Genomic DNA, 12,207 nt, shown 5'->3' with positions numbered 1-12,207 from the left:
GTCTTCTCTTTGCGAAACTCGAAAAGTTTGTTTGTTAAAGCCTTGAATTCCATTCTTGAGAAAAAAGAACAAAAAGATTTCGATTTTGTTTTTTGATCAGTTTATGATTCTGCATGGACTAATCCTTAGTTACATTTTGACTGAGTAAAACATCCGGGAATCATCCTTGTAGGCTTTTGTCCTCATTAGTTTTACTTTTAGGTAAATTTCCCTTTAATTTTCTTTTGAGTGATTTTGGTTTGATTGCCTTAGATTTGTTAAATTCGATTTTCGATAAATAGTTTTACATGCTTGGTTAATATAGGAAAAATATAAAAGATTCTTTAAAAACAAGTTTGCTTTGGTAGCATTTGTAGTCTTTTGAAGAAAAGGGATTTTCGTAAATAATTAGTGGTCATGAGTTCCATGTTTTGAAAAGATAAAGAGAATTGAAAAGATAAAGATTGTCTTTGTTAAGAAAGTTGTTTTCTATAAAATTTGCATTCTCTTAACTCTCTTAGCTAGGAGATTCATTGAAAAAGGAAAGTAGTGTAAATCATCTTAGGTGCATCTTTGTAGTGGTTGAGAGTCGAGTCTACACACCACCAGTTTCATCTCCACTACCTTTTGTCTTAAAGAAAAACCATAAAATTAACGCTTAAAGTAAAATCAACTTAGTAACTTTTTATTTACTAGGGCTCTAAAACACCAATTTAGATCAGGCTAGTGTCTTGGAGTAGGAGAGTAATTAACTCTCCAAGACAGCAAAACCAAACAAGTAGCTAATCTTGTGGTAGGATAAACCCAACTGTTTCATTTATACTCTGGGAAAGCTCCTCTTAAAGGAGAAGCACGAGCTCGTGTCCGAACTAGTGAGGGGATCAATCCTCCTTCGTTGGGAATGACGCCAGACACGCACGTATTACAAAAGGTAAACCTCGGATTAACCATTGTCGAGGAGCCAGGGGTCACTTGTCGGTAAACCTTGGATTATTGTCAAGGAGCCGGCAAGGGGATTGAGCTTGATACTCTACCCTTGCGTGCTGTCGGAGTGTAGATTGTTCCCCCAGGTGTATTTGTTGTTGTTGGTAACCTTAGTGACCATTATCTTTAGGATTCTACCCGAGGTGACGGTGGAGGGAAGATCCCACTGTACCTGGAGCAGACGTCGGCTAGACTCACTTGGATTTTCCGGGGGGTTCACTTCACTCGAGACGGTTAAAGTGGAGGAACTTGTGCCGGTCTATTCATTAAGCAGGTTGCTGGGGTAACTGTTCCACCCACCACTTCTGTACTAAATTCGGCGATGTTGGGCTTCATCACCAACTAGTGTTTCCGGTCCGGAAGGCTACTGTTTGTGCATGGTTCGACGCCCTAGATTCTTTAGGCATGTGATTCAAATTTGTTTGGTTCTTTAGAGACTTTAGGTGGTTTGTTTTGAGATTTTACTTTGTTTGCGTGTGCAGTATTTAAAAGTTTTTAACTGTGGCGGAATTACCGAGACAGTCCCGTAGACTTCGGGGCCAATCTCCTGAGATTGTTTCCGTGGCCGAATTGTTGAGGAGATCCCGTAGACTTCGGGGTGATCCTCCTCGAGACGACCCGAGTAATCTAGAAGGTTTGAAAGTCCTTGTAACTCCTCCTAGTGGAAGTAGAGTAGGTTCACCTGAAGAAGGAGAGTCTTCGTTGGTAGTCCATCCAGATTACCAAAGTCTAGAGACAGGTTACAATCCTGAAGCTGTTGCAGTTTCTGAGCTTGCTGGTAGTTTTTCATCTACTAGTGATATAGGCGAAGAACCTGAAATATCTGAACCTGTTACTCCAACTTCTAGTGTTCCTGATTCACCTAGGATTGAAAGAGTCATAACCGAGAATCTTCCTTCTGGTTTGTTAGCTATTGAAGAACTTACTCCAGAAGAAGAAGTAGGCCCTGTTCTTGAAGATCAACCTACTCTTGACCTAAGAGAGCGTGAATCTATCTTTTACAGTCCACCTAGAAGTACTACTTGGTACCTTTCGTTAACTAATTATTTAGACAACTCAGGGATAGGTTTTTCTCCAACTCGTACTCCTTATCCACCCGGAGGTATTTATACTCCTGTAAATATGTCTAGTCAGTCGTCCGTGTCTACTCAACCCCCTGAATCTTTCTTGTATGGTGGTCCTTCTGTTCCTACTAGGTATCAATCACTTTCTGGTACCTTTGCGGGAGCATCTCCTCAACCCATTGGACATGGGTCATTAGCTGGAAGCAATGGTAATAGACCGTTGGGTGTAGGAGACGTTTATATGATGTCAGGTTCAATTCCCGGTTCTCAACCTCAAGGTGGTCAATTACCGCCTGGGGGGCAGCCTCAATTAACGCCTGGGGGGCAACCTCAAGGTACTCAAGTTGCGGCTGGGGGGCAACCTCAAGGACAGTATGTACCTATGGTGCAATACGTTCCTCAAGGTCAACCCCAACCTCAATATGTACCTCAAGGTCAACCTCAGTATCAATTTATGCATCAAGGTCAACCCCAGTATCAGTACTTACCTCAAGGGTATCTACCCCAAGGTCAGTACTCGAGTCAAGGTTATCAACCACCTCAAGGTCAATCTTACATTCAAGGTACGGGAAATGTACCTTTCAATTATCAATCCTACCCTCAACCTGGTTATGGATCTCAGTATCCTCAACCTGTTACGGGTCAATACCCCGGAATGATAGTGTGGGATCCATCACAAGGTCAACAGGTGTTGCAGCCAAGTATACAGTTGTTACCTCAAACTGGACAACCTGTAGTTTCTGGTCCACCCCAGCAACCACAACCTATCTAGTCAACCGTTCAAACTTCTGTAATTTTGGTAGTTACTCAGCCGCCAATCGCACCTAGTACTCCATCTCAAACGGCTGCTGCAACTACCGCAACATCTACCACACTTACTTCTGGAGTATCGACAGCTCCGATTTCTACTGTCTCTACAACCACCCCTCAAACATCTTTACCATTGTCCGGATCTACGATTCAAACCACGGTCCAGATGCCTGTAGGGCAGCCTAGTTTAAGTACTGTTGTAATAAGTCAACCACAATTTACTTATCAACAACACCAGGGACAGTACCAATACGGGCCTGCTGTCCAACAACCGGTTTACCAGTATCAACCGTATCCTGGGTATACTTATCAACAACCTCAACAACCCCAGTACGGTCCGATTAATCCTGGTTTTCCAAGAGGATATAATATCCCGAACGCGATTCCTGTTCCAAGTTATCCTGGATATCCTCCTCCTGGGACTGGTCTTGTGACCTAGAGTTTTAGAGATCCTAACCGGCAATTTCCGTTTATCGCAACTTTGGATTTACCCGACTTGACGCGCCTAACAAATGATCCAATAAATTATCTTCCGTTCTGGCCGCCAATGCCAAATAAGTTGCCCAGTGATATACCCAAGTTCGAAGGTAAACCTGGAGAGGATCCATCAAATCACGTGATGACTTACCACCTCTGGTGTGCTTCGAATTCTATCTCGGATGATTCGATCCGTTTACGTCTTTTTTAGCGTACGCTCATTGGTCTCGCGGCCAAGTGGTACATTGAGTTACCACGGGCCTCTTTTTATAACTTTAGCCAGTTAGCTACCTCGTTCCTAACTCATTTTCAGTTGCCGGTCAGATACGATAATGGTACTGAGTTATTAACTTCATTAAAACAATCGACGTCCACTTATATTTCTGATCATATCCATGAATGGAGACGTCGAAGACGTTTAGTGAAAGTTTTTATCCCGGACCAAATCTTAGTTGAATGGTTTGTCAAATCATTATTACCGAAGATTACTGAAGATGTAGCTAAGGCCGAAGTAGTTACTAAGGAGCAAGTCATTGCTCAAGCCCAGTACCTTGACTTAGTTTACACTCAGTCGGGTACGTTGCACGAGAAGATCCCAGATCTTCCTAAGTCGAATCAAATCGTTGCTGCTCCTTCGGGGTCTCATGCTGCTGATGGCATGATTGGTACGGTGAACACTAAAAGTAAGAAGAAATACTCAAAGAATTATTCTCCAATCATAACCTTACCAGACTCCCTAACAGGAGAATCTTCTCCTGAAATTACCGCCGACGTTCACGCTGTAGAGTCATCTACGGATAAATAAAAAAACGGTGGTAAAAAGAAAGGCAAGAAGAAGGATAAAGCAGACAAGGCTCCAAAGGAGAAAAAAGAGAATTCAGAATCTAACGACGAGAAACGCAAACCTCTCTATCCTTGTTTAATTTGTGAAGAAGATCATTTCACAAGAGATTGCCCTCATCGGGCAGAGGTTGTGAAAATCGTTAAAGGTTCCCCAACTCCTGCTGTTTTGAAAGATCCATTTCCAAAGCAGGAGAGTAAGATGATAGGTTCTTCCTCGAGTGCCAGTGAAGAACCCATATTGATGATGTCTCATGTACGGATTGCGACTCAATCACACGATTATGGTAGTAAGAGTCCTGTTGATGGCAAAGAAGCAGAATCTTCTCATTCTAATCCATCAACCTCAGCTCCCGGTTCCGATCCACTACAGATCGAGAAACCTAACCCGGACTTAGTAATCAAACCGCCCGCCAAGGGTATACTTCGAAAGTCTGCTTTCAATCCACATGCGAGAGCAACTCATAATTATAACATTGTTGAGGACTTAGCTATTTCACCCTCAGTAATGTCGGCTTTAGAAGTGCTGCAATCATGCCCAGCACAACGAAAATTACTTTTGTCAGCTATAGGAGATGTTGACATTCAGGACTCAAACCTGATAATCTTTGATCTAGAAAATAGTACACCGCGTCTCCCTCATCAGATGGCTTTCCAGATCCTAGTGATAGTAAAAAACAGGCCTATTCATCAGACTGTAATTGATGAAGGAGCTTCTACGTGTATTATGTCGATTCAATGCTGGAGATCGCTTGGTTCTCCTTCATTGAACCAATCCCCGACGATTCTTAAGGCCTTTGATGGCCGTGGGTTCCATCCGTTTGGCATTCTACAGGATTTGCCTATAGGGGTTGAAGGAAAAACCGTTAGTCTAGATGTGGAGGTGGTTGATGCCCCTCTAGACTACAACCTTCTCTTGGGTCGAAGTTGGTCTTACGCTATGACAGCGGTCGTCTCATCGGTCTTCAGAGTTATAAAGTTTCCACATAATGGCAAGATCGTGACAATAGACCAGCTGGCTTTTTTTTCATCTGACCCAGCCTCTTCAGAGAGTATCCAGCATGTCGGTAAAACGACTATCCCTTATAGGGATGTTGGTGTAGGATTAGTTAAAGATTCCGGTTTACTGGGAACTTTTCCTTTTCCTCCACTCAACGTAGACCCTTCATTCGCTTCCATTCATATGATTACTTCAAACACTACTATTTATGATGATCCTTGGATTGTCCCATCTGAATCTGAGATAGACTCATTCGGTGCTGCTATGCCTTTGAGTCCATATGAAATTGCTTATGAAGCCGTGTAGTCTTTTAACGACCCGTGTTGTACCCAAATCGACCAAATGAATGTGGTCCATGAGGAATCACTTTTCACATCAACCTCAGAATAGATAGCGTTTCCCGAAGTTGTGTCATCTGACAAGCAACTTCGCGAAATCCTAAGTGTAGATGATCTACCATGGGAAGATCTCCACCATAGGTCTTCATTTTTACCTGAGGGAGATGGCTTTGAAAATGATTTTTCATCAATTTTTACGGCTGAATATGTTAAGGACGCTCAGAATCCCACGAAACATCCTGATTCAGAGTTGAATTTGGGAAACATTTCCCAAACTATTGCCATTGACATTTCAGTAAAAAATGGAATTATTGAGAACATTCATATAGGTGCCTCATGTACAAATGACGAAATTCAAACATACAAGGCCCTATTTCAAGAACTCCGCGACGTGTTTGCATGGTCCTATGAGGAAATGCCAGGAATTGATCCCTCTATTGTTGTTCATGAAATCAAGACTTACCCGGACGCTAAGCCCGTTCGGAAACGTCTGCGTCAGATACACCCTAGGAAAGCGGCTGCAATTAAAGCAGAAGTTGAGAAGCTGTTGAAAGCAGGTTTCATTTATCTGATCCTGTTAACGGATTGGGTATCGAATATTGTTCCGGTTAATAAGAAACAGGGAACAATAAGAATCTGCATCGACTATAGGGATATTAATCGTGCTTTTCCAAAAGACAACTATCCCACGCCCTATATCAATCAAATAATTGATGATTGTGCCGGCAGTGAAATATTTTCCTTTATGGACGGTTTTTCCGGCTACAACCAAATCAATATTCTACCTGCCGATCAACCAAAAACGGATTTCATTTGTCCTTGGGGGACATTTGCTTATTGCAAATTACCTTTTGGACTTAAGAATGCCGAAGCCACTTTCCAACGGGCAATGTATTATGCATTTCACGACATCAAGCACATTGTGCAGCCGTACCTCAATGATTTGCCTGATCATTCTTTACATCGAGCTGATCACCTTGTCCACTTACGAGCAATTTTTATGAGGTGTCGGCATTATCGAATTCGGTTGAACCCACACAAATGTGTCTTCTGCATAGAAGTGGGACGATTGCTAGGATTTGTCGTTTCAAAAGCCAGTATCCGCGTCGATCCCTCGAAGGTAGAAGCTATCATCAAATTGCCTCCTCCTTCGAGTTTGCGTCAACTCCAAAGTTTGCAGGGGAAAGCAAACTTTTTACGTCGATTCATTCCTAACTACGCAGAGGTTACAAAGGGTTTCACCCGTTTGTTAAAACAAAATGCTCAATTCTCTTGGGATGAGATAGCTCAGAAATCTTTCGATGAACTTAAGCACGCGTTGACCCATGCACCGTTGCTGCATCCTCCCAACTACAGCCAGGATTACTTTTTGTATCTCGCCGCCTCCCACTCCACCATTGGAATGGTCTTAGTTCAGGAAGATGAATTCAGAACGGAACATGTGATATATTATCTTAGTCGGACGTTAAATCCAACCGAGCTAAAGTACTCACATGTGGAAAAGTTGGCACTCGCAGCCATTCAAGCTGTTCAGCGTTTTCGTCACTATATTCTTCTCCATAAAACTATAGTGATTTCGGATTGCAACCCTATGATCTATATTCTAACTAAACAATTGCTAGGGGGAAAGTACTCCAAATGGATTGTTATCCTGCAGGAGTTCGATTTGGAGTTCGAAAAGTCCAAATCTAAGAAATCCTTGGTCTTTGCCGAGTTAATGTGTGGTTTCCCGCGTGCTGACACGGAAACAGTGGCAAAGGAACCCTTAGCGGACGAATCTTTGTTTCTTATCAGCACTTTAGATCCGTGGTACGGGGATATAATCATTTATCTCCAAACCCAATCCTTTTGGCCCGAAGCTTCTAAGACGGAACGTCGGAAAATTCGATTCCAATCCCAACAATACAAAATAATTGGAGATACTCTTTATCGTCGTGGAGTGGACTTGGTTTTCTGACGTTGCTTAACTCACGAAGAGGCAGAAAGGGTTTTGAATGACTGTCACTCTGGGGCATGTGGTGGTCATATGTCTGGGTATGCCACAGCTCAGAAGGTGTTGCGTGCTGGCTATTTCTGGCCGTCCATGTTTAAAGACTGTATCATTGCGGTCCGAAAATGCCACAACTGTCAAGTGTTTGATCGCAAGATGCGCGCACCACCAGCTCCTCTCCACCCTATAATTGCTGTTGGTCCTTTTGCTAAATGGGGTATCGACTTTATTACTTGTAACCCTCACTCGGCCGGGGGGCATGCGTATATCATCCTTGCGGTTGATTATTTTACTAAGTGGGCCGAGGCGATGCCTACATTCGAGGCAGACAACAAGACTGCTGCAGTTTTCGTATTCAATCACATTATTGCTAGGTTTGGTGTCCCACAAGCGATAATCACTGACCATGGGCGCCATTTTCGAAACATTATGATGACAGAGCTTACAGGCCAGCTTGGTTTGCGCCACGATAGCTTAACACCTTATTATCCACAAGCCAACGGTCTGGTTGAATCCATCAACAAAGTTTTGGTCATCATGATCCGGCGAATCATTGGCATTCATCGGTCGAATTGGCACAACATGTTATTTTCCGCGCTATGGGCATATTGAACTTCGGTGAAAACATCAACAGGGTTCACTCCTTTCCAACTAGTTTATGGTTTGGAAGCCGTGCTGCCCATTGAATGCGAAATCCCATCACTTCAAATGGTTGTCGAATTACTCCCAGCTACTTCCGAAGAGGAGAAGCGTTTGTTGTACTTAGCTCAATTAGATGAGACTCGACGTGATGCTGCACTGGCAATCGAGACTCATGCAAAACGAATGAAAGCTCAGTACGATCGAAATGTGACCCCTCGAAATTTTTCGGAAGGAGACCTAGTGCTATTATATGATCAAGCTAACGAGAAATTAGGTGCTGGGAAATTCGTTCCTATGTGGCATGGACCCTACATTGTTAAGCGAAAGCTAGCAAAAGGGGCCTATGAGCTGGTTGATTTTGATGGGGACTCTTTGGGTAAACCCAGAAATGGACTTTACCTAAAGAGGTACTATGCTTAAATGGTGGGTGTGAAGATTTTTGTTAGGGTAGTTAGGTTAATTTCCTCTTTCTAGCTGGTACGTTTGCTTAGTTTAGACAAGTGTGCTTAGTTTAGACAAGTGTGCTTAGTTTAGAGAGTGTTGTTTTTCGTCGTTATTCTGGCTTATCTTGTTTTTACTCTTGATATTACAGATGTCGATGCCTCTCCAAACGTACATTGGATTTGCTGATGGTGCTTGTCGTAGTACACGGAATATCTCTTCGGCAGCCTGGGTTATCTATTCGCCCTTTGACGAGTTAGTTTCTATGCATGGGGTGAGCCTCGGTCAAACAACAAACAACATTGCAGAATACAGTGCAGTGATTGAATTATTATCTAAATCCATTACATTTGGGATTCGGAGTTTGATAGTGAGGTTAGATTCTGAACTCGTTGTATTACAACTTAATAGAGTTTATGCCATTAGAGATCCAGTGTTATTAAGGTTATTTTTGAGAGTGCGTCTTTTGGAACGTGAATTTGATTACATTGAATATCAACATATTCCAAGGTATTTTAATACATTAGCAGATGCAATTGCTTCTCGAATGTTAGACAGACATTTGCGATAATCATACATGTAAATTTAAAACACATTAACATTTAATCACACATGTTCAACAAGATAAGCCGGTAATAATGATATATATATAGATAGGAGTGTGTCAAAAAATATACATGGTCTTCGATCATAGGTTGAAAAACACCTTATGATCGGCAAAAATGATAAGTATAAAAAACCAAAAATGTCATGTGTGTCTATAAAAAGTGACTAGCCAATCACTGGTGGTGCTCTCTATACGAGACCACTGCCCGTGCTACCCTACACAGGAACCTCCTGATAGGTCCTGGGACTGCAACCACATAGCGCTGAAGTCGAATAGGAATCTCATCTATGGTCGTCTCTGGTATGTCCGTCGTGAGACGCTCAAGGTCCTGTTCTAGCTCGGCTAAGGCCTCTGTGGCCGCATCCTATGGGGTCGGTGCTGGTGCAACTGTTACTCTCCTCTCGAATGGCCGGAGATTAGCCGGATGCTGTGGGCCTACATCTGCATTTTGAAAATTGTCACTGTCAGTTTTGAGACGATATAAAAACAAATAAAAAGTAAATAATTTTAAAAAATTTGTGAAAAATGAAATACCTCTGTCGTCCCATTGTTCTCCCTGTGGAAGAACCATGTCCGAATCACCATGAAAATCTACTCCGGCATAAGGAAAGCCCTGAATCGCGAAGACCTCGGTCTCCAACCAGTGAAAGTAACCAGTAGGAAATCGAACAACTCCCGCTCTCTCATCAGGGTGTCGGGCCATCACCGTAACCCATCGTACCAACCGTGGCTCCCGAGGTGGCCCAACCGGAACAGTGAGATGCTGAGGGATAAGCATCAGAACTCTCTCTAGGGCAAAGCTCACAACTAAAGGCCCATACCCAAAGGCCTTTAGTTGCCCGTTCTTTACCCTAGTCAGTTGGCCCTTTATGTTGGCCAACACAGCATCGCACCAGTTGAAAATGGTGCCTCGGTAGCAATCTATCGCCATCCGCATTTGGGACCCGGTGGCAATGTGCAAGGCGGCTGCGCCGCAGAGTCTGGTAACTGTAAAGGCAATTACCATAAGTTCAGGCAGGGATATATATTTGATTTCTATCCCTCTCTCCTGGTTCTGATTGTTGCACCACTCTAGCCGGAGGCTAGCAAGGGATTGGCCACCCGGCCTAGTCCCGGAGAGAGTCAGTTGCTCGCCCCTATTAGGCAAACCAGTGAGAAAATATATGTCAGAGGGCTCTATCTCGAGCTGGTGCCCTCCGATGTAGAAGCATTGTTCCTAAATGTTCCACCTTTCAACCAGCCACTCTAGGAATGGCACTTGGGCCCTCATGCCAGCTATGGCCCAGTACTTGTAGAGACCGCATGCCTTCAAAGCATCAATGGAGGGTTGATGATTTATTGTGGCCAAATCAACATCCTCGTGTTCTCTTTCACGCCAATCAAGCATGGTGTGCACCCTGCACATCATAAAACATCTGTTAGAGTCCATAAATTTTTAAAATTTTGGTCCATTTTGGAGATATGAGGGTTTCAAAATGCGTTTTGCGCGGTACGCACCCTGGCTTTTAGGGACAGAGCATATGTACGCAGCTGCCCTTAAGGCTGGGTGCGTACGCCTGATATTTTCCCCATTGAGAAAATATCGGGGTACGCAGGTCAGCAGTGCATGACCTGCGTACCCCAAAGGGCGCATCTTGAAACCCCAAGACCTCCAAAAAATCAAATAAAAGCCTAAAAATGAATTCTAAATGGATGGAAATTAAGAGAAGGATGTTGTAGAATACCTGGTGAAACAACGTTCGATTCTGACGGTCGAATTCTCCGCAAAGTCCACAGGAAGTTTCTTGTCAAAAGCCCTTTTCTCTCCCTCAACAGTAAAATGGTAAAAATGACATGGTAAATGGTCTTTTTATAGGTTTTTTGGATAAATGAATTCTATGTTTGTTTATTTTTCACCATAAAGAGATATTTTTCAATGTATTTTTGCCTATCTTAAACAAGTATGAGTAATGTGTTGTTTTTGTGCAGGACAAAGGGACTTTAGGGTAAACTATCATTTTTCACGAACCAAAAATCAGAGTCATCTTTTAAGCTCTTTTCTGACTCCTAAAACATGAAAAGATTGCTGAGCGTTTCTTTTACACTCGTTAAAACGGAATTAAAAGACGGTCCTCTTATAGCCCTTTTCTGACCGCAAAAACACGAAAAGATTTCCGAGTTTTTGTCGTTTCAAACTCGATATTGGAAATAAAATGACGTGTCCTTGATCGCTTTTTACTTTTCAGGTCAACGACACTAAACATGAAAGTACTCCTTGGTCGCAAGATCAAGCGGTTCTCTTAGGTATTATTTTATACTTTTTCGGGCTTGGGAGACACAAATTTACGAAAAATTTCACTATGGAGTCTTCTTTAGTTTTTTCAGACTCTCTAAAATTGAAAACTGCCGAGTTTCTCCTATACTAGACTCGTTAAAATTTCATAGTAAAGGACCTGTTCGATTACAAACAAGAACAGACCACTCCTTCTTAGGGTCCAAATCTAAACTAAGTTGGACTCATCCGAAGGATGAGCTTATAATCAAGCATATGTTATCCTCCTCAAGCTTGTAAAAAATAAAGAGGTACTTGCCAGAAATGGTGGGGGAAAAGAGAGAAGAATGAACCTATTTGTTATCCTTTTTCATAGAAGAACTTTACTACCACTCATGAACACGACACTTTTCATTCACCTGGGTTGGGAAATCCTTTGTCTTAAAGTTGATTAAACCACTTTGAAAGTCTTCAACCGTTTCTGGGTATTAACTTTGGGTCAATCGTCGCCAAGCCATCTGTCGTGTCTTTATGTGTTCAAGAGGTCTCTGCAAATAAACCATTCATATGCAAAATACTTGTCATTCATCTTCGACCATCCCTGAGTCAGTCCTTACAGCAACATTTCTCCAACTTGAACTATGATTTCGTGTTGTGGGCTTGCCTGCAACGGGTCACTTTCTATCGACATCAGCACATTATCTAGAGAGATGACTTAGAAATCGTCAGTACCTTGAAGTCTTCATGCATCAATGGCAGGTTTCTCGCCTTTGACGACAGTTTA

Source organism: Pinus tabuliformis, chromosome 9 (genome assembly GCF_031772625.1).
Source record: "Pinus tabuliformis cultivar Carrire ecotype Pingquan chromosome 9, CPIR1, whole genome shotgun sequence".
Classification (NCBI taxonomy): domain Eukaryota; kingdom Viridiplantae; phylum Streptophyta; class Pinopsida; order Pinales; family Pinaceae; genus Pinus; species Pinus tabuliformis.
This window is presented reverse-complemented; position numbering follows the sequence as displayed.